The 19926-nt window shown below is 39.7% G+C and overlaps 1 long non-coding RNA gene across 1 annotated transcript in view; it reads left to right on the top strand.

The window, feature by feature from the left end:
* Positions 1 to 352: 352 nt before the first annotated feature.
* LOC140622269 (uncharacterized) overlaps positions 353 to 19926 on the top strand; it is an 85892-nt gene continuing 66318 nt past the window's right edge. The window contains exons 1-2 of the long non-coding RNA XR_012022035.1: positions 353 to 536; positions 8078 to 8151. This is a non-coding gene — a long non-coding RNA (uncharacterized lncRNA). The remainder of the gene's footprint in view (positions 537 to 8077; positions 8152 to 19926) is intronic.

Genomic DNA, 19926 nt, shown 5'->3' with positions numbered 1-19926 from the left:
GGGCAGAGACAGGGCAGGAGCAGGGAGGGGCAGGGAGGGGAGGGGCAGGGACAGGGCAGGGACAGGGAGGGGCAGGGACAGGGCAGGGGCAGGGAGGGGCAGGGAGGGGAGGGGCAGGGACAGGGCAGGGACAGAGAGGGGCAGGGAGGGGAGGGTCAGGGACAGGGCAGGGACAGGGAGGGGCAGGGACAGGGCAGGGACAGGGCAGGGGCAGGGAGGGGCGGGGAGGGGCAGGGAGGGGAGGGGCAGAGACAGGGCAGGAGCAGGGAGGGGCAGGGGCAGGGAGGGGCAGGGTGGAGCAGGGGCAGACGCTTAACCGCTTAACCGTCTGGGTCCTAGACAGCGTCCTCATTGACTGTGACATGCAGACCCTTCAGGATAGGCCTAGCCATTAGCTGGTAAATCTCTTCTATGACGACTTCAAGAGACGGCATTAATTTTACGTGTATCTGAGAACCTGATATAAGCATATGATCTGGTTTAATGAGGAGGTGGCTCAGCAACCTCATCTGTATGGAGAATTGATGAATTAAGAGGTAATACAGTATTGTGTATATTCCCTAACCCACAATTTGAGGGGAAATCACTCAATTATTAAACTGCCTCCCTAATACTTTTCTTCCACTTAGAAATTATAATTATGCCTTTACCTTACATATGAAAAATTAATGAACTTTTACGTTTCAATGGCTAGGATAAAGATCTAGTTACCAACTTCATCTCATAGTCTTCTCTTGTGTCTTTCTGTTATTTCCCTAGGGATAGAGCTCCAGTCTATCTTTATAGGTGATGCCAACAGCAAGTAAGCTTTTCTGGTGATTCAAACACACTTAAGTCCCAAATGTAAAATTTGAAAAAAATTCCAACTGTAAATATTACTTTTGTGCCAACTGAAAATCATACATTTTTCCATGTTGCTTGGAAATGTACTTAGCCTCTTCAGTAGTATTTCTTAGAAAGTGAAGAAATAGCTAAAATAACAAAAAGTAGTAGTTCTAGGTTCCTATTAATAGTGTCATTATTTTTAAGTATATTTGAGTTGTGTTTTCAGTATTTAATGTACTTATCAAGTGATATCAGAAGCAAAGTCTAAATGAATCATTTTTCTTTGTCCTTCTTAGTCCAAACTGAAAATATTCCTGGAGTAAAAAGGGAGGACATGGGTGAGCAAATAAAACAAATGGTTCAAGTGCTTTTGTATAATCACAAATGGCTTTGTGCAGTTAGAACTGACTTTAGCAATTTTTTCTTTTGTGAACTTAGTCAAATAATTGCCAAATCCATTATTCAACAATTTAACATTTATTTAATGAATGGATTAACTGGAGCTTTTGAGATTATTTCCAAAGCCATTGTATATTTTTATGAACAACCAAGAAGGAAAGGTCATCATTTCGTAAAGATAACGGGAGGAGGCCTGACTTGTCTTTCACTAAAAGTTCTATCCAATTAATTGTACAATATGAGAAACCTAAAGCATTATCTTTCAGGCAGGAAAGAAATGGTCTATTGTTAATGGAGAAACTATGGTATTAGTTTCACATCACCATATAGCATCAAATAATTAACCGGCAGAGATTAAGTTTATTCAGAAGCTTAAATAAGCGATTTACACTGCTTTGAAAAGTGATTATTAGATAAATGAAGATCGTATATGTTTACAATAGAAAAGAGTGATATTATAAAAAATAGTTTTTCTGGTTAATGTCAACATAATTGAGGTGTCAGCAAATTTCTTCTTCTTCTTTTTTTAAGATTTTATTTATTTATTCATGAGAGACAGAGAGAGAGAGAGAGAGGCAGAGACACAGGCAGAGGGAGAAGCAGGCTCCATGCAGGGAGCCTGATGGGGACTCGATTCCGGGTCTCCAGGATCACGCCCTGGGCTGAAGCTGGCGGTAAACCGCTGGGCCACCGGGGCTGCCCAAGGAAGGTGTCAGCATATTTCTACCTAACAATGAACACATCCCAAAACTTGGCATTAGTGTCTCCATTAGCTTCTGGAGCTGCCATAACAAATTAGCACACGCTAGTGCCTTAGGACCATGGAAATGTATTTTCTCACAGTTTTAGAGGCTAGAAGTCCAAAGTCAACGTGTCTGCAAGGTTCATTCCTTCCGTTCTGAGGGAGGTTTGGAGGGAGAGTTTGTTCCAGGCCTCCCTCCTGGCCTCTGGTGCTTGCCAGAAATCCTTGGTGCTCCTTAGCTTGCAGCTGTAGCACTTTCCTATGTGTCTCTGGCATCACATGGTGTTTTCCCTGTAAGTCTCTATGTTGTCACATCAGCTTCTTATAAAGGCATGTGCTGTTGGATTGGAGGCCCAGTCTAGTCTAGTACGATTTGTCACTTCTGCAAAGACCCTATTTCCAAATAAGGTCACGTTCTGAGGATCTGGATAGACAGGGATTTTGAGGGACAGTCCAGTAGAATGTCTTAACCATTGGAAAGAAAAAATGAAGAGTTTAAGAAAGTGGCTCAGAATATATTTTTGGTATTCATGTGCTTAAACCAACAAACAATTGTATTTGGGAAGTATGTTATTAAATTTTATCAGACTAAAGCATTAGGAAATAACTATTAATACTATATGCAGAAAATGTTGGCATAGTCTCCATACACATTATCAGAAAGAATCAATAAATATTTATTGAACATTTCCTATGCCCCAGGCACATCTTTGTAGAATATTGGTCTTTCATTTATCTGAACATTACTATTGATTAAAATATTCATTATATCCACTCTTGATTGCTTGTAATACATAAAGTAGGGCATGAATTGTTGGAAAAAGAACAAGAAAGACCTAGCACTTTTCCTCAAAAGCTTTCAAATAAAGGCCTACTTACTCTATTGTAAAGAAAGGTGCAGTTTGGTAAGTGAGGGTATGACAGGTTGCTACCTATTGGGCAGGTAGTCATGGGCAGGTTAATAAACATTTCTGTATCACACTTTATCTGTAAATAGGGATGGTGAGATGTGTATCTATCTCAGAAGATTGTTGGGAGGATTGAATGAGTATATGCATGAGAAGTGTTCAGAGCCATGCACGAATGAGGAAGCTGTTTATAGGTGTTAGTTACTATTACAAAAGAAAAAAAAAGCTGGTGCATTACCAACATTTAAGGATGATATGAGAGTATTGTGTAAAATCTTTTTGGGACCCAAATATTCTCCATAAAGTGGTTTCCAGAAAACATTGGGTAACCTGATGGTTATAAATTATTTATTTGAGACACCAATTCATTATTGGCAGGAGTCATTTGTCGGTTTTAAGTAATGAGTGGATACTTTTTCCTTGGATAATGTAATGATTTATTCTGGAGTTGAGCTTGCTGTTAAAAGCGAATCAGGTGGAAAACTTAAAACACTCGAAGAATTTGAATTCTACTGGTGTGTTTTTGGTATATTTGGGTTTGAATGTTTCCTGCTGACATGTCCTGGGACAATGGTTGCGACAGAAGTCTGTACTTGTCTTCTTTCACCCCATAAAAAGAAACATTGGCCCAAGCAAAATAGAATCGTCACCTTGAGCGGACCCTTGTCATGGGTTTCTGTCCCCAAAGAAGAATCTCTTCTGCCACTGTTTACCTCTCAGACCAACTACTTCCTGGGATGTGTATTGACATAGACAGAAACATACCACCCTAGAGTAGTTAAATTACCCTGATTCTGATGTTTTCTTCCCCCTAGCCCAGCTAAGGCTAGTAGTGAAATTGAATGGAGCCTGGGTGACCCCACAAAGCTTGTATGAGTGCAGTTGTATCATTGACTATTAGGCAGTGCCATTTATTTATTTATTTATTTATTTATTTATTTATTTATTTATTTATTTATTCATTCATTCATTCATTCATTGACCAGCCATACTCAAGGGCATTTACGGGTAGGAAATAGTGGGAGGAAGTGAATTTAGGTGCTTAAGATAGGGACATGCAAAATCTATAGATTGCAGCTGTAATCCACCCAGTGTGTTCATTAAGGTACAACTGGGTGGAGAAATCTGTGCTGGACCGGCTTCCACAACTCCCTGGAGGATGGCAAACCAGAGGTTCCATAGCTACAATTTTGCAACATCCATAACCTGAAAAAGAGGCCGCTGCATCCTTCTCCTATATACTTAAATGTGTCTTCAGTTTCTTCTATTATGCCTACTTCCTGCAAGTGATTTTTATGGTCCTTAAGAAGAGAAGGATAAGAATAAATTTTTACAAAATTAAACTAATGCCAGATACGAGTCTTAAGTATTAATTAGGAAAGCTGTAAAATATCATTTCCTAGGAGACTGATAAATGTTCTAGGTTAAACGGATTCCACGGTAAAGTAAGTTTGAGAAATAGGTTAGACTAAAATTGTTAGGGTAACCATATAATTTATTGTCCAAGCTAAGATACTTTTGAGACAGAAAGGGAGCACTATTGATAACTGTGCCAGAACAAAGGCATACAGTGGGATTGTGCCGGGCAAAAATTGATATATGGTCACCCGACTTATTGCACATCATATTAGAACCTTTAGAATAATAGTAAACGTTTGCTTAGAAAGAAAATAATGTAGAGTATTTTAAAAAATAGATATATGGAACATGTTGAGGGTCTGGGTGAAATAGCATTTGTGAAATGTCAGTTTTAATTGTGTACTTAGGAACAGTGGTTTCTGCATCCCCATCCTCATTTCAAATTTTAAAAGAAAGTACATAAAAACCAAAGGGAATTACCATCTCTATATAAATTTAAATGTCTATGGATGATGTTAAATTCTTTAATGAGGACTTTAATTGTGCAGTATAAATCCTTGGGATTAAAGGTTTCTAAGGATGGCTGATATCCTATTAACTTTTTAATAATGTTATAATACCCCAGGAGGAAATTAGGTCTGTCCCTAAAGAGCATTAGAACAGTCTGCCTATTTTGCCCACATTTTTATCATGGTGACTTTTGATTCTAAGAGTCTTTTACAATTGTTTCAGGAGAATGCTTTATTGTAAGTCCCATTTATTTGTGGGCATCCGATCATTTAAGAGCAGATTTCCTTGTTGCTGAACTATCCCTCTTATAGTGTTGGCAAATATTTCCAACTTTATAAAATGATAATGAGAGTTTAATGGCTTTCTTTACCTTCCAGGAAAAATGGTTTCTAGCACATTAGAGATACAGGACTTTGCTTTCTCTGGAAAGACAAAAACCAAAATTGACCCTAGTTCTCAAGATTTAATTCACCAGTGGTTAATTGGATATTATTCTCAGCATGTTTCAGTCTGTTTTCAAGGAGATCTAAACCCACTGATTAAAAACTAGCAAGATGAGGAAAGAGCAGAGAATCGTGGCCTGAAGCATGAAGAAAGTAGGACACTGTCGTTCAAAAGAAAATTAAGTCTTTCAAATAATGGAACAGCATGAAGAGACAGACTTGTGCTGTTAGCTATACCTAGAACACTGGCTTGAACCGAGGTAGGCAAAGGAAGGCTACCAGGGGGGTAAGAGGCAGGTGCATGGGAAAAGTTAGAGGTTGCTGGGGGAGAGTAACAGTTACAGGGAAAACTCAGCCTGCCTTGGATTAACGGCTGGAACATTGCAGGCACTCCACAAAAAAAGGTCAATATTCGGTGAGTATTTGTTGAGTGAACGAAAGACTCCCAGTAATCAGATCTTCCCTCAGTGTTTTGCTAATGTTAACACATTGACTAGGAAATGCTGTTTGAATGTAGAGATAAAATGATGGTTTAGAACAGCTCTTCTGATTTTCTTAAGATCCTGAAACAGAGGAGAAGATAAAATTTACATTCCCTCCCTTTTCCCTTGAGCAAATTATTAAGATTCAGATTCTTTGCAAGTTTAGAAATGATAATATTTGCTCTATCTTCCTCACCTGTTTGTTTGAGGATCAAATGAGATAGTTGTAAGAATGTATTATGAAAGCATATTAGGTTTTTATTCGGAGGGAATATCAATGATTTCCCTTAGAAAGCCTTTTCTCATCCAGCAAGTGATCAAGTCTTTGCACACAGAGGAGATGCAACGTGGAGACGCATGGTTGCCACATGCGTATATGCTATTAATGGAGCGGCATGAATCAGTGATTCTGAACTTTTCAGTATGCATTAGATTCACCTGCACAGCTTTTACAGCATACCTGTGTCTATGTCTTGCTCCAAGAAATCCTGATTTAATTCGTCTGAATAGAGCCCAGGAACTGGTATGTTTCCAAAGCTCCCTAGATAATTCTGTATGGAGGCAGAGTTGAGAATTACCGGTTTAGACCAAAGCTGGGGGTGGGGAGAGAGAGAAAGGAGAGGGAAATAGAACCTATTGTTTCTCCTGTATGAATTCAGCAAGTATTTACTGAATATCTATTATGTAATAGACATTGTTCCAAGCACGGGGCACATATTAGGATTAACATAGACAAAATCTCTACCTTCTTCTTGAGTTTTATATTCTAGTTGGGAAAGGCAGACAATAAATACCTATTTCATTGATTCTAAGACATCTATTTTCCATAATTTAAAATCTCTAGAACTATTATGTAGCTCATAGTGGATACATAAGAAAGCATGGCAACATAATAGTTATTAGGCAGTTTAGTGGTAAATAGAGCAATGGCACTTATCATTTTGGAGATCTGAGTTTTAATGGAATATAATAATAAAATTCTAGATAGAGTTAAGGGAGATGAACCTCTCCATAATCAACAAAACATCATCCTTTAATCCAAAAGTTGAAAATCTTAATTAACATAATCTTAATTAACAAAGCAATCCTTAATAAACTATCAACCTAAATAAACACCGTGATCCCTTCAGCAAGGTTTCACTTCCCTGGATCAGCACCATAATGCTTTCAGGAATTTTAAATATTTTACTGAACAAATACTGTGAACTTTTTCAGTGTATGTTATCAGTTTTGAGACTCAATTATCCATGAGTTTCTCCACATCTTGAGAAGTGAGGCATTGACTACGTCTTGTTTCAACTATCGTTTAAAGGATGTTTGTATAGCAAACAGCCTTGGAAGAAAGAGGTAGTATTCCTCTCCAAAGCAAAGGGCAGGCGTGCTTACTGTAAAGTGTAATAAAGATAATGTGTCCCTCTAAGACAAGGAATAATTATCTTATTTTCCACTGTAAAATATTCCAGTTCCCTAAGCTCAGGGTTCCTCTTCTGTAGACATCCTGCTGCATGTTCAGGCTTCATATTACCCTTTTTGCATTCCCTTTTGGGAAATGGGGCTTAGGAAACCAGCACAAAAGATGCTTATACTCTAGCTACCACTACTATTGCGATGAATAATAAACCATTCTGCGTCTCTGACCAAGAAATGTTATACCGTCAATGGACATTCATGAAATTGTGGTTGGCTGACTGGTTAGCATGCAGGGAAGATAAATTTCAGACTGTTCCTAGTTCTTATCAATTAGTATTCAAATAGGCTTTTTTGAATTTTGCTAATTTAGGATATGGAGATGATTAATAGAATACAGTGTCCTAAGGGGCAAGGCAGCCAACATAAATACTGCTAAACGTAAGTAGTCAAAAGAAACCACAGCTAGGAGACTGAGGGCAGTTTCCCCAATGAAAAGTCATAATCTCTGGCCTGACTTCTAGAGATGAGCCAGTTTTCAAACCCAGAACCCACTTAGTGAAATGAAGGTTGGGTTCCCAGGAAAAAGGGCACTGAAAGACGTGTGGTAGCAATTCCCCAGTATTGCCCCAAAGGGACCCACAAAGTAGCAACATACAATCCCCCTGTTGCAGTTGGGCTAGTTGGGAGTCAGATAAATAAATGGAATCTTGGCCCAGGTCCTACTCATAATAGTCCATAAACCATTGGTGGTCATTTTTCCATTCTGAAATGAATAATTATAACAGGTGTACCCAGCAGTTGAAAGAACCCCCATATTGATTGCCTGGTCTGTGGGATAAGAGTGGTCACAAGGGAGAGGCCAGTTGGAGCTCCCCTATCCCCTGCCAAAATAGTAAATCACAATTATTTTATGTTTCATGGGGGAATGGCAGGGATTATTTCTGCCTTTAAACTAAAGATGCAGAATTGATGGTCCCCATCATATTCTATTCAAACCAGAAAAATCCTGAAGGATGGGAGTAAATTGTGCCAGATGTGTGATGTCTTTGCCAAAACAGGATACCTGGATTAAGGTATGTAACATGCAGCCTTTGATATGGTGAATTCATCCTTTTCTAATCCTTTAGGAAGAGAGTCAGAAATGGTTCACCTTCACTTGGGATGGATAAGAGTATACATTTGTGATCTTGTTCCAGATCTTTGTTAAATTTTCTCTTCTCTCACAATATAGTCAAAAGGACCTGGGCTGTTGAGATAATCTTCAGGACATCACATTGGTTCCTTATAACAGTTATATGTTACATTGACCAGACATGCAAGAATTGGCAGATACATCAAAGACCAGAAAGGGAGGAAATAAAACCCTTTAGGTCCTCAACAGTGTAGGTTATAAGACTTCCATGCTCTGGGGCACATTGGGATATCCCCTCAGAAATAAGGAACCAATTGTTGTACCTCCCACCTTTTAGAAAGAACACAGTGCCTGGTAGGCCATTTCAGGGCTAAAGACAGTAGATTCCAGAGTTGGAAAATGATTCTAACTTAGCTACCGAGTGATGTAAAGGCTGGGAACATTGAAGCTGGCAGAGGAAATACTTCAAGAAAGGAAGGCAAGGGAGGGGAGGAGAGAGAGGAAAAGGAAGGAGGGGGTGTGGGGGATAGGTGACAGACCCGAAGGAGGAGAGGATCTTACACTTAGATGTTTCTCACAATGTAGTTTTTTCTCTCAAAGTGTCTAAGCACTCTCTTCCTCACCATGACTTTGCCAAGGCTATCCTTTTACAAATTAAAATAGGCAAGGTCAGTCCAATACGGAGACATGACAACATTTCCAAAGAGATGAGCTGCTTGGCCCTCAGACATAAATAATCCATCCAATTTAAATATGGCTGGAAAGAAGAATTAGAGGAGTTTTAAGTAGATTTTTATGGCTGTATCACAGAATTATTTCTCACAATACCATTCTTATTATGAAAAATTAAAAATAGCTTAAGTGCTAAGGAAAAGAGAATAGCCAAATAGATTGCTGCATATTCAGACCTCGGGTGGGATACCATGTAGTAATTAACAAGACTGTTTAAGAAAAATGCTCATGAAAAAAATGCTCATGTTATAATAAATCTATATCCATATATATCACACCATGTAGACAGAAGGTATGTAATAAATCATTATCAGTAGGAGCAGCATCAACATATTCATAACAATAAAAAAGAAAAATATCAACCATTTACTTATTCTACAAATAGTTTATTGAGAGTAATTGTCAATATAATATCCATGAAAGCAGGGATTTTTTTTTCTTTCCATATTCCCAGAACCTAGAACAGTGCTTGGTCCATTTTTAGGAGCTCAGTAAGTATCTATTAAGTGCTTTTTTGAAAATTTATGATGGTATACGACATAGTTTCAATTGTTTATAATCTCTTTAAAATACTTTGTCATGGGGCTCCTGGGGGCTCAGCTGGTTAAGCATCAGACTCTTGACTTTAGGTCAGGTCACGATCTCAGGGTCATGGGATCAGGCCCTATGTCTGCTCCACATTGGGCATGGAGTCTGCTTAAATTTCTCTCTCTCCCCTTCCCCTCCCTGCTCGCTCGCTCTCCTGTTCTCTCTCTTGCTCTGAATGACAAAAGACTTTGTCATGGACAACGGGATATAAATGTGTATATATCAATTTTTATGTATAACCCATAGACATTTGGTTAACAATTCAAGGATTCTAATACACATTTCAGAGGTGATTGGTAATATTTGAAAGACATTGATCCACACTTCAGGAGTATCTACACCAGGGTTTCAGATAAGATCTCTATGTGATTTTTTTAAATAGGGTTTGCTATTTAGCATAAGGGATGCTGGAGGTACTTTCTCATTGGTGGAAGGAGTGATGTTCCAACTATGTTGATCAGATAGAAATACTTTATAGACACATGCAAATTTGCCTGAATGGTGTGTTGAAACTTTCTTCAAATTTTTATTTGAATTTTCACTAACATACAGTGCAATATTGGCTTCAGGAGTGGAATTCAGTGATTCATCACTTAATGAGCACCCAGTGCTCATCATCACAAGTGTTCTCCTTAATCCCCATCATCCATCTAGTGCATCCCCCACCACTTCCCCTTCAGCAACCCTCAGTTTGTTCTCTCTCAGAGTCTCTTATAGTTTGTCTCCTTCACTATTTCCCACCCCGCCCCCCACCCCTTCCCATATTCTCATCTGTTTTGTTTCAGGGGGACTTATTTCGCTTAGCATAATACACTCTAGGTCCATCCGCATTGTGAATGGCAAGATTTCATTCCTTGTGATGGCTAAGTAGTAATCCATTGTGTATCTATACCACATCTTCTTTATCCAGTCATCAGTCAATGGACATCTGGGCTCTTTTCATAGTTTGGCTGCTGTAGATAATGCTGCCATAAACATCAGAGTGCACGTACCCCTCCAAATCTGTATTTTTGTATCCTTTGGGTAAATACCTAGTAGTGCAATTGCTGGGTCCTAGGGTAGTTCTATTTTTTAACTTGTTAAGGAACCCCCATACTGTTTTCCAGAGTGGCTGCACTAGTTTGCCTTCCCTGAAGAGTGTACTAATTCTTGAGAGCTCAGATTTAGATTTCATTATCTATTCTTTTTTTAAAAGAATTTATTTATTCATAAGAGACAGAGAGAGAGAGAGAGAGAGAGAGAGATGCAGGCCGAGGGAGAAGCAGGCTCCATGCAGGGAGCCCAATGCGGGCCTCGATCCCAGGACTCCAGGATCACGCCCTGGGCCGAAGGCAGGCACTAAACTGCTGAGTCATCCAAGGATCCCCCTCATTATCTATTCTAATTAGAAAGATCACTGCTCTCCACCTTAGAATAGGGTGAGTATCTCTGTCTTAGAATGACACTTCCATGAAGATTGCTGAGGTTTCCTGGAGATAGAGAACTGGTGGTCCTGCAAGTCATGGAATGTTTGCATGTCTCGCAGACATCACTGAGCCTTGCTCTCATCCTTACAGATCCCTGATGGCCAGGTAGCCAGAGAGGAGTCTTGATTACTGTAGGTCACCAGTATTCACCATCAAGAACCTGACAATTGTGAGGACACACATTCACTTGGGTTAGATCACAGCAGACAAATGTCAGCATCATCCCCATTTTATAGATGTCCTCATTTCTAAGCTAAGGCTTAGAAAAATAAGTGATTTGTCAAGGTGATTAAGACTTGTCAGAAGGAGAGGTGGGATGGAAATTGGAGTATCATTCGAACATCCCTTTCCTTGTACTTAAAGTCGATGGGAAAAAGATAGCAAATTATGTTCTTACCAAGGGAGAAAAGGAACACCAAGCCAAAAGTTATGCATTAAAAAAAAAGCCTAAAAGAAATTTTAGCAAAAATGTTACTAATAGCCAGTGGGATAATGGACAATTGTTTTCTTTCTACCTTTCTATAGTATATAAAATTTTTGCAGCATTTTCACATTTATGAAGAGAAAGAAAACCTAAGCTTTGTTTGATTTCTTTTCAAAACATTTTTGGCTGAAGAAACTGTTCTATCCATGTTTCTTCAAAATAGAATATGTAGAGATAAAAATATATTTATAGGCCAAATAAAGTTCTTGTGTCATAGGCCTAAAATATATTTATGCTGTTGACAGAATTTTTGAAATACACAGAATCCTCACCAATGTATTACTTTTTCTATTAGTAGAGTATTTTTTAATTTTCCATAATTCATTTCTTAAAAGCAGAATATTGGTTTTATTGACTAAAATATAGTGTTGCTCATTATTTTAGAGTCACATCAGAAGAAATGTTGAAAAGGAGTAGAACTAAATCAAACCTCTATGTTTTGCTTTAAATTTTCTTGTGCATTGTTTATGTGAATATAATAATAAAATGCATTGCAAATCTTACTAAGGATACCCTGGATGAAAGGAGGTTATATTTATGTTTCCTGTTGTTAATAATGGGAGAACTGTAGTATGTTTCTCTAATATGCAGGTTGGGTTTTTTAAGCTGATAAATTTGAACATTACAAATATGTACATAATTGACACCACAGATGAATAACTCCAATATGGTGACAATCATTACCCAAAATTTTCATTAGAGCAATTGCTCACTAAGTTTTGTATTGTTACTTTTCAATGTGCAAGATATTTTGAAATGCAGGCTTTAAATACACTAAGAACAAAAAGGGAAGCCAACATGATAGTGGGATTTTTTTTTGTGTAAAGGAAGTCGGGTGGATGGGATGGCAACCTTTGATCTCTGACTCTTCTCTCTCCAATTATTTGTGTTCATCATTGTTTTGGTTTACACATGTGCTTGAACCACATTTTTGCATTATTTTGATTAACTTCAGTAAACATACTACCTACTGGTTGAAACGTGTTCTGATTTTGCTAACAATTGCTGGAGTTGTATTACGTTCTTACATAGTGGACTATTTCTATTTCTTTTATACAAAAGTAAATTAATACATTGATTTTGTCATTAATGTAAAATGTCAATGGGTGTATGAAGGCCTCTTTTTTTGGTGGTGATGGTTATAAAATATAAAACGGCTCGTCTGAGACGGGTAGAGAAGTGACTAGAACTGCCATTTAGCACTGCCAGGGAAGAAGACTTCAGCTTCAGTAGTGGTCCAGCTGACTGGTGGGGAGTGTTGCACTAACCTAGATGGGTCACTAAAGTCTCCACCATAACTTAGATTCTAAAGATTTTAAAGCCGCTTGCTCTACAATGTGGGAATATAAACCAGAGAAAGGAATAAGTCTTTGGTTTATTAGGGTAAAAAATGTGTACTGGATGCGAGTTATTCTAGGTAACTTCTCACTGTTTCACTGTAGTGCTCCCTTCCTAAAGCTCTTCCATATAAGGCAAACATTATCTGATAATATTGTCATCCAACACTTGGGCGTCTATTAAAATGCTGCATAATACCTATCCAGCCTAAAAAAAAGCAAACCAAAAAAAAAAAAAACGAAAATAAATTTTATGCTATAAATGAAAGTTGGGCTCATTTTTGCTTCAACATAGAAGAAAGTCACTTTATCTTTTCCATATAAATGTAACTGATTAGTTTTTGAACAGACAAGAACAATGGACTTTGTTTTCTGTTTTACGCAAGTTGGAAGAACTTTCAAATTATAACTCGGTTGTACCTTGGGTTCTCTGTTAGTGAAACTAACAGTATTTTTAAAAATGTTATAAGTTCCTTTAGTTTGTTTTTAGATAGCTTGTGTGAGTGTGTGCACTGAATTATTTGTTTCAAAAGAAAATCTCCAGCTTCCGGGGATTTCTTAGACTCCATTGTGTCACCATTAATTTTTGTACGGATTTCTTTTCTGAGTAGATTGCCAATTCCTTGAGGAGAGAGACTGTTCTTGTTTTTTTTGTTTTGTTTTGTTTTGTTTTGTTTTTGTTTTTGTTTTTGTGTGTGTGCCTTGATCCTCCCTAATGCCAGTGACTGCAACACACCGACTAAATGGAATTGAAGTTACACATTTATAAAGAAAGTAAGAAAGAGAATGGGGAGGAGGAAGAGGAAAAAGAGGAGCAGAGGAAGGAAGTGGAAGAGAAGAAAGAAGAGGAAGAGGAGGAGAAAAAGGAGGAGGGGGAGAGAGAGAGAGCAAAAGGAATTGGGAGGGAGAGAAAAGTTGGAGAGAGTCAGAGAAAAACAACCAAGGTATTTAATAGGGAGGAAGTGCCCTCTTAGCAAAACTCAAAGCACCCAGGATTATTTTGCATGCTAGAGAAATAAACTTGCTTTAGGCTGCACATGTAAAAAAAATAAAATAAAATAAAGTCAGCTTCCAATGTAGCGGGCAAAATGGACCTGAGACCATAAAAAATGTCTTGGCCAGAAAAATAAAATGATAGCACCAAATAGGTAAAATGGCAGGGATCTCTGTGCTCTTGACTTCCATTAGCATTTAGGGGAAAAAATTAAACCAGACACAAGAAAGAGTACTTCCAATATGGGAAGAGGATAGAACAAAGGAGGAGTCCTAGAGGGGAGGCAATGAAAATGAGACCTGAAGAATATTATAGCTTTGGGCCCTCAAAGGAGAAAGAGGAGAAAGTCTGGAACAGAGGGCTCAGCATGAGCAAAGGCACAGGAAGGGGCGGCGCTGATGGAAGGGTGTTGCATCGGGAGCAGCTGATACACAGGGTAGCCGGAGCTGAACCCAGGTCTGCATTGAACCTAGGTCAGTTAGACAAATGTTCCTTCTCTTCTGGAACTTCGACTCTTGCTCTTAAATGCTCAAAGCTCCTTCAAAGCTTTGAGATATATTCCCTGAGTCCTGCAGCATCAGAATGTAAGGGGGGTGACTAGCGATTTCCCTGGATGGCATTTCTAAACTGAGAGATTGGGCAGAGTGGGGAAGTTGGGGGTTAGAAACTCCCAGGGTTGTCAGTGATTTTAGAGAGCATCTGGTTTTCCTCTTTTCTTTGCAAGCATTGCCATTAAAGCTCAGAGAGGTTAGGCAACTTGGACAAAACAAATAGCCGGCTAGAGTCAGAGCTGAGCCCAGGCCCCGGTGAGCTACCCTGTGCTTCAAGGGGTACTTCCTCAGGGTGATGTCATGGGAGAAGCCCAGGTTGTAGAAGGCAGACGGGGCTGGATTCAAGCCATTACTCCTTCCTATGTGAACCAGGGAATTTCATGGAGCTACTGTCAGCTTTTTAAAAGTGAGGATAAACATGTTTGTTTCATGGGTTTGTTTTAGTGATAAAATACTATCCTACAAAGGTTAAGGTTAAGAACATAAAAAAAGTTCTGAAACACTCTATGCCTTGACACCTGCTGCAGAACCAATGTTTGCGCTATAGACTGAATGTTCCCATCCCGCCCCCACCTCCCCCAACCACCCTGGGGGTTCATAGAGAAAACAGCCATTATGAACCAGAGAGTGGGTTCTCCTCCAACACCAAATCTGCCAGTGCATCGACCTTGGACTTTCCGGCCTCTGAAACTTTGAGAAATAAATTTATGTCATTTGTAAGCCATCCAGTCTATGATTTTCTATTATAGCTGCCCAAGCAGATGAAGACAGCTCAGATTCCCCCTCAGATTCAATTCACGTGGAGGCCTAATCCCCAGTGTGGTTCGGAAATGAGACCTTGGGAGATGTTAGGTCATAAGGATGGAGCCCTCCTGAATGGAATTGGTGCCTTTGTAAGAGACCAGAGAGATAGCTAGCTCTCTTTCTCTCCCTGCCATGTTGAGGATGTACTGAGAAGAAGCCAAGTGCAAACCAGAAAGAAGTCTCTTACCAGGAACCAGATTGGCACCTTGGTCTTCGATTTTCCAGGATCTAGAACTATGACAAATAGATGCTTGTTATTAAGGGCACCCAGTTTGTCGTAGCTGCTGGAACTAGGAAATACCCTCATATCTGATGGGAGGATAACAGTACCTACTCATAGAATTTTTGTAAGGATTAAACTGGTCAGTCCCTCAAAAAGAAATTGGTAGGAAATATCAGAAAGGGAGACAGAACATGGAAGACTCCTAACTCTGGGAAAAGAACTAGGGATGGTAGAAGGGGAGGAGGGCGGGGGGTGGGGTGACTGGGTGGCGCGCACTGAGGGGGGCACTTGACGGGATGAGCACTGGGTGTTATTCTGTATGTTGGCAAATTGAACACCGATAAAAAATAAATTTATTATTAAAATTAAAAAAAAGAAAAAAATTAGTTAATCCACAGAAGTGTTTAGGACAGTGCCTAACACGCAGTTATTGCTCAGTAGATAGACGTTATTGTCATCATCATCATCATCATCATCATCATCAATCATCATCATTGGAGCAGAATCTAGGGTTTGAATACTCCTTCCAATGCTTCTTATCTATGTGACCTTGGTGAACTTCTCTGAACCTCAATCTCCTCACCTGTGAAATGAAAACAATAGTACCTGCTTAAGAGAATAACTGTGATGATAACCAAACAAACAATAGTAAAGAGCTCAGAGCAGGCTCCGTGTACACCTAGTACTCCACAAAACTGCTAGCTGAGAACCCCCAAAAGATTGCTTTGTGCTTCTCATTTTATATCCAAGTGATATAATTTTATGGACTCTACAAAAACTGTAGAATGACAGTTTAGAACGAGTCTTAATGTAAATATTGAAATAAGCCAAGGAGAAACACTTAACACCCAAAGGTCTGAGTAAAAAATGCTGCATATCCCAACTATTGACCTTATGTGGAGAGTTGGCATTTTTAGTATATGTGGTGCCGAAGCGAGCACGGGAGATGGCATTTTTAAAACTTTAAACTGATATATTTAAATGCTAGTTACCACTAATTGCTTATTCTGAGGAACTAATAATTGCTTCTCTGTGCCCTGAGGCTCTTGTTTCATTAAAACTGAAGCAATTGTAGCTTCTGGGGAGGGAAGGTATTTCAAAGAACAAATAAGTAATTGCTCAACTTGGAGCAATTTCTAAAATATAATTATATAGTCTTTGTGTACATATTTTTAGGGGAAAAGATTTATTTTTAAAATTGTATTCTTTAGTTAAAAATTTATTTTTAGGGGTGGCTGGGTAGCTCAGTTGGTTAAGCATCCGCCTTCAGCTCAGGTCATGATCCAGGGGCCGTCATCCATCATCAGGCTCTCTGCTCAGCGGGGAGTCTGCTTCTCCCTCTTCCTCTGTCCCTCCCCCCTCTACTCATGTTCTTTCCTTTTTTTCCTCTCAAATAAATAAAATCCTTGAGAAGTAAAAATATTTATAGGTATTTATAGATTTTACAGTCACATGGTTCAGAATTCAAGAAGTATAAAAGGATGTCTGGTGAGAATTCTCCCTTGCTCTTCTGAGCTTTATTTATCCACTGCTTTTCTGCACAATCCGTATTACTGATGTTCAGCTTAACCTTCCAGATACATCTTGGAGATCTTACAGATTAGCACATAAAGAGCCACTTCATTATATTCGATGTCTTCATAATAGCCCACTGTATGAATTTACCATAATTTTTATTTAACCAGTTTCATGTTGATGGACATGTAGGGTTCTAATCTTTCACTATTACAAATTATCCCACATGAATAATCTCATTAAAAGGCCATTCTATGAGAGCATGATCATATCTGCAGTATAAATTCCTTTTTTTTTTTTGCAGTATAAATTCCTAAACGTAAAATTGCTATTCGAGGCCATGTGTATTTAAAAGTTGCTAAATATTGCCAAATTATCATCCGTACTGTTGGTACTAAATTACATTCCAACTGGAAATGTATGAAAATTCTTCAATCTAGATATCTTAAGGTCTAATATGAGACACCAGATTTTTGGCTTCCCCAACTTGAGTTCCCAGAAGGGGAAGGGGTGGAGACAATGGAATCATCACTCCACCTGAATATCTAGTTTGATGTGAGTAGTCACCAGAGAGTTCCCAGTCTGACATGGCTCTGAATTCCACATGCCACGGTGGCCACAGCTTAGCAAGGGCAGGGAGAGGTTCCCAGGACTGTGGGTCTGATGGCAGCTTTGAGAAGCCCCCTCATACCAGTGGAGCACAGAAGAAATACCTGAGAGTTTCTGGGGTACACATAAGGCATGGACATGCTGAGGAGAGCAGTGGAAGAGAAGAGGACTAGGTTTGGGACCAGAAGCCACGGAGAGCAGAGATCTTATAATCTATGGTGATGGCCAGGACTGCTGTTAGCAGTAACAAGAGACACCCAAGAGACCAGATGGGACCTGATGGGTAACTATGTCGAGTGTCTTCTCCTGGGCCAAGCAATGGGGACAGAGAACATAGCAGGAGGAGACACCAGCCAAAGACCAAATAACACCAGTACCCATCACCCCCCTAATGACAGAGTAGTATTTAAACTTGAATTCCACCTGAGTGTAGAGCAAGGACCCCATACTCTGTGTCTTCACCTCCTCATCTCGGATATTTCTTTCTTGATTTCCCTGATGCTTTTACCTTGGAACTTTTATTTCACTGGTTCCTTGGGTAGTGCACTTCTAGTTGCAGACTGTAACATCTACCCCCATTAATTTAAACATAAAGAGATGAATATTATTGGGAGACTCGTGGGAACTCCAGGGTCCTGGGAACAAGGCTAAGATATAAAACCAGCAGCTCACAAAACTCAGTAGAAACCACAGTCACCACTGCTCACCGCTCAGATTCCATGACGCTGGGGAAGGGATGCTAGCAATCCGGCCACAGCTATCCCAGAAGCCCCAGAAACTGCTGTCACCATGCCCACCTGTTTGAAAAAGACTTCTTGTAACAAGCAGTTCCCCTTACTGCTCACTGTCACATCACAAATGCACAAAGACTTGGAAGCAGACCATACATGGAGCCCTGGTCAGAAGACGACCTGGAAAATCCTTTGTTAGGATTCCTGGTCCACAGTACAAGAAGAAAAGTAAGACAGATGTCAGGATGAGTGTGCATCAGCCAAACCCAAGCACCGGCCTCACCCCACATTTCCACTGTGACCTTATGCTGAAGAGTTCCAGGTATCTATGTACCTACGCCTCGGGTCTGCATTTTCAGCTTCCTGGTAGACAGAAAAAATGACTTGCCCACAGTGTTTAAGCAAAACTTCTTTTGAAATAACAATTTTTGTGGTGATTCTTTCTCCTAAACCTGGACTTGCCCTCTTATATTGTGCAATTTTAGATGAGGTCTCTGGAAACATGTTTCCACCCCCCACCTCCATTTCTGAGTTTTTATTTGGAACAGGTCTCCCTGAGGTGTAATCTTTCTGTTGATTGCCAACAGCATGGTTATCTTGTCAGCTGGAAATGAGTGGAAGGACGAACAATTGTTTTTTAAAGACAAGACACAGCAACGTACTAAAATGCAAGGTGATTGACCATAGGGTGCTCTCCTCCTCTACTAAATAAAGTCTTAATTGTTGTGGTTTTTCTGAAGAGGAACATTTACAGCCGGGAGGTCCCTTGATAACACCCACGACCACTGTTCCCACTGGTCTGACCACTTCTTAGAGTATCCTATTCCCAGTCCCTGTCCGCTAGTCATTTCCTGGGTTACCATGGAGCTTTGCTGTTTCCTCTGGGTTTTTTTTTTTTCCTCCCTTTCTCTTCATTCACACATATTCCAAGATTTCTTCTACCCAATGTTTGCTGTTACTCTATTTTACTGCTAAGACAAGAGTATCTGTGTGTGTGTGTGTGTGTGTGTGTCTTACAACCACAGACGTTTATTTCTTATCGTGACATATATCCCATATTGGTTGGTGGAGGCATCTGTGCCACTTAGTCACTCTGGGACCCAGGCTTTGAACTTTGCCAGGGCAGGGAGACAACGAGAGGGCCATGCCATTTGTGGATGGTGCAAAGAGTCTGTGTTGGGATGTTTGGGCGAATATCTGGGGAGTAGCACTATTTATGCCTCGGATCATTTCAGATGGACGGAGCAGATGGCCTTCCTGGTAATGTCCTTCAGCCCCATCCTCCTTCCTTTCACACATGGGTGGGAGCAGAGAATCAGGGACCCAGAGGGGACGAGGGCACAGCATTGACCCAAGCGTCACCCCTCCAGGCCCCGGCCCACTTGTTCGCTGGCTCCTTCTTCTTTGTCATTTTTATCTCATTAGTCTGCTGCAGCACATTGTTAGGTTGTGACCTTTATGTTGAAGAGTTCCAAATATATACATGTGTATCTCAGATCTGCATTTTCAACTTCCTGCCCCTAAACTCCTGGTGGTTCAGCTGCTCCAAATTAGTTTTTTTTTTTTTTAATACATTTTTATGTGTAGAAAGCAGGAAGGGAACACACATTGCAGTAAAAGGAATCCTGTGAGATTCACGTGTAGAGGGAGCTTTGTCCAGTGTGGCTGGAACATAGATTTCT

The sequence above is a fragment of the Canis lupus genome, chromosome 31, assembly GCF_048164855.1.
Source record: "Canis lupus baileyi chromosome 31, mCanLup2.hap1, whole genome shotgun sequence".
Taxonomy (NCBI): Eukaryota; Metazoa; Chordata; class Mammalia; order Carnivora; family Canidae; genus Canis; species Canis lupus.
The sequence above is the reverse complement of the archived record's forward strand: the minus strand, read 5'-3'. Positions and strand labels throughout refer to the sequence as shown.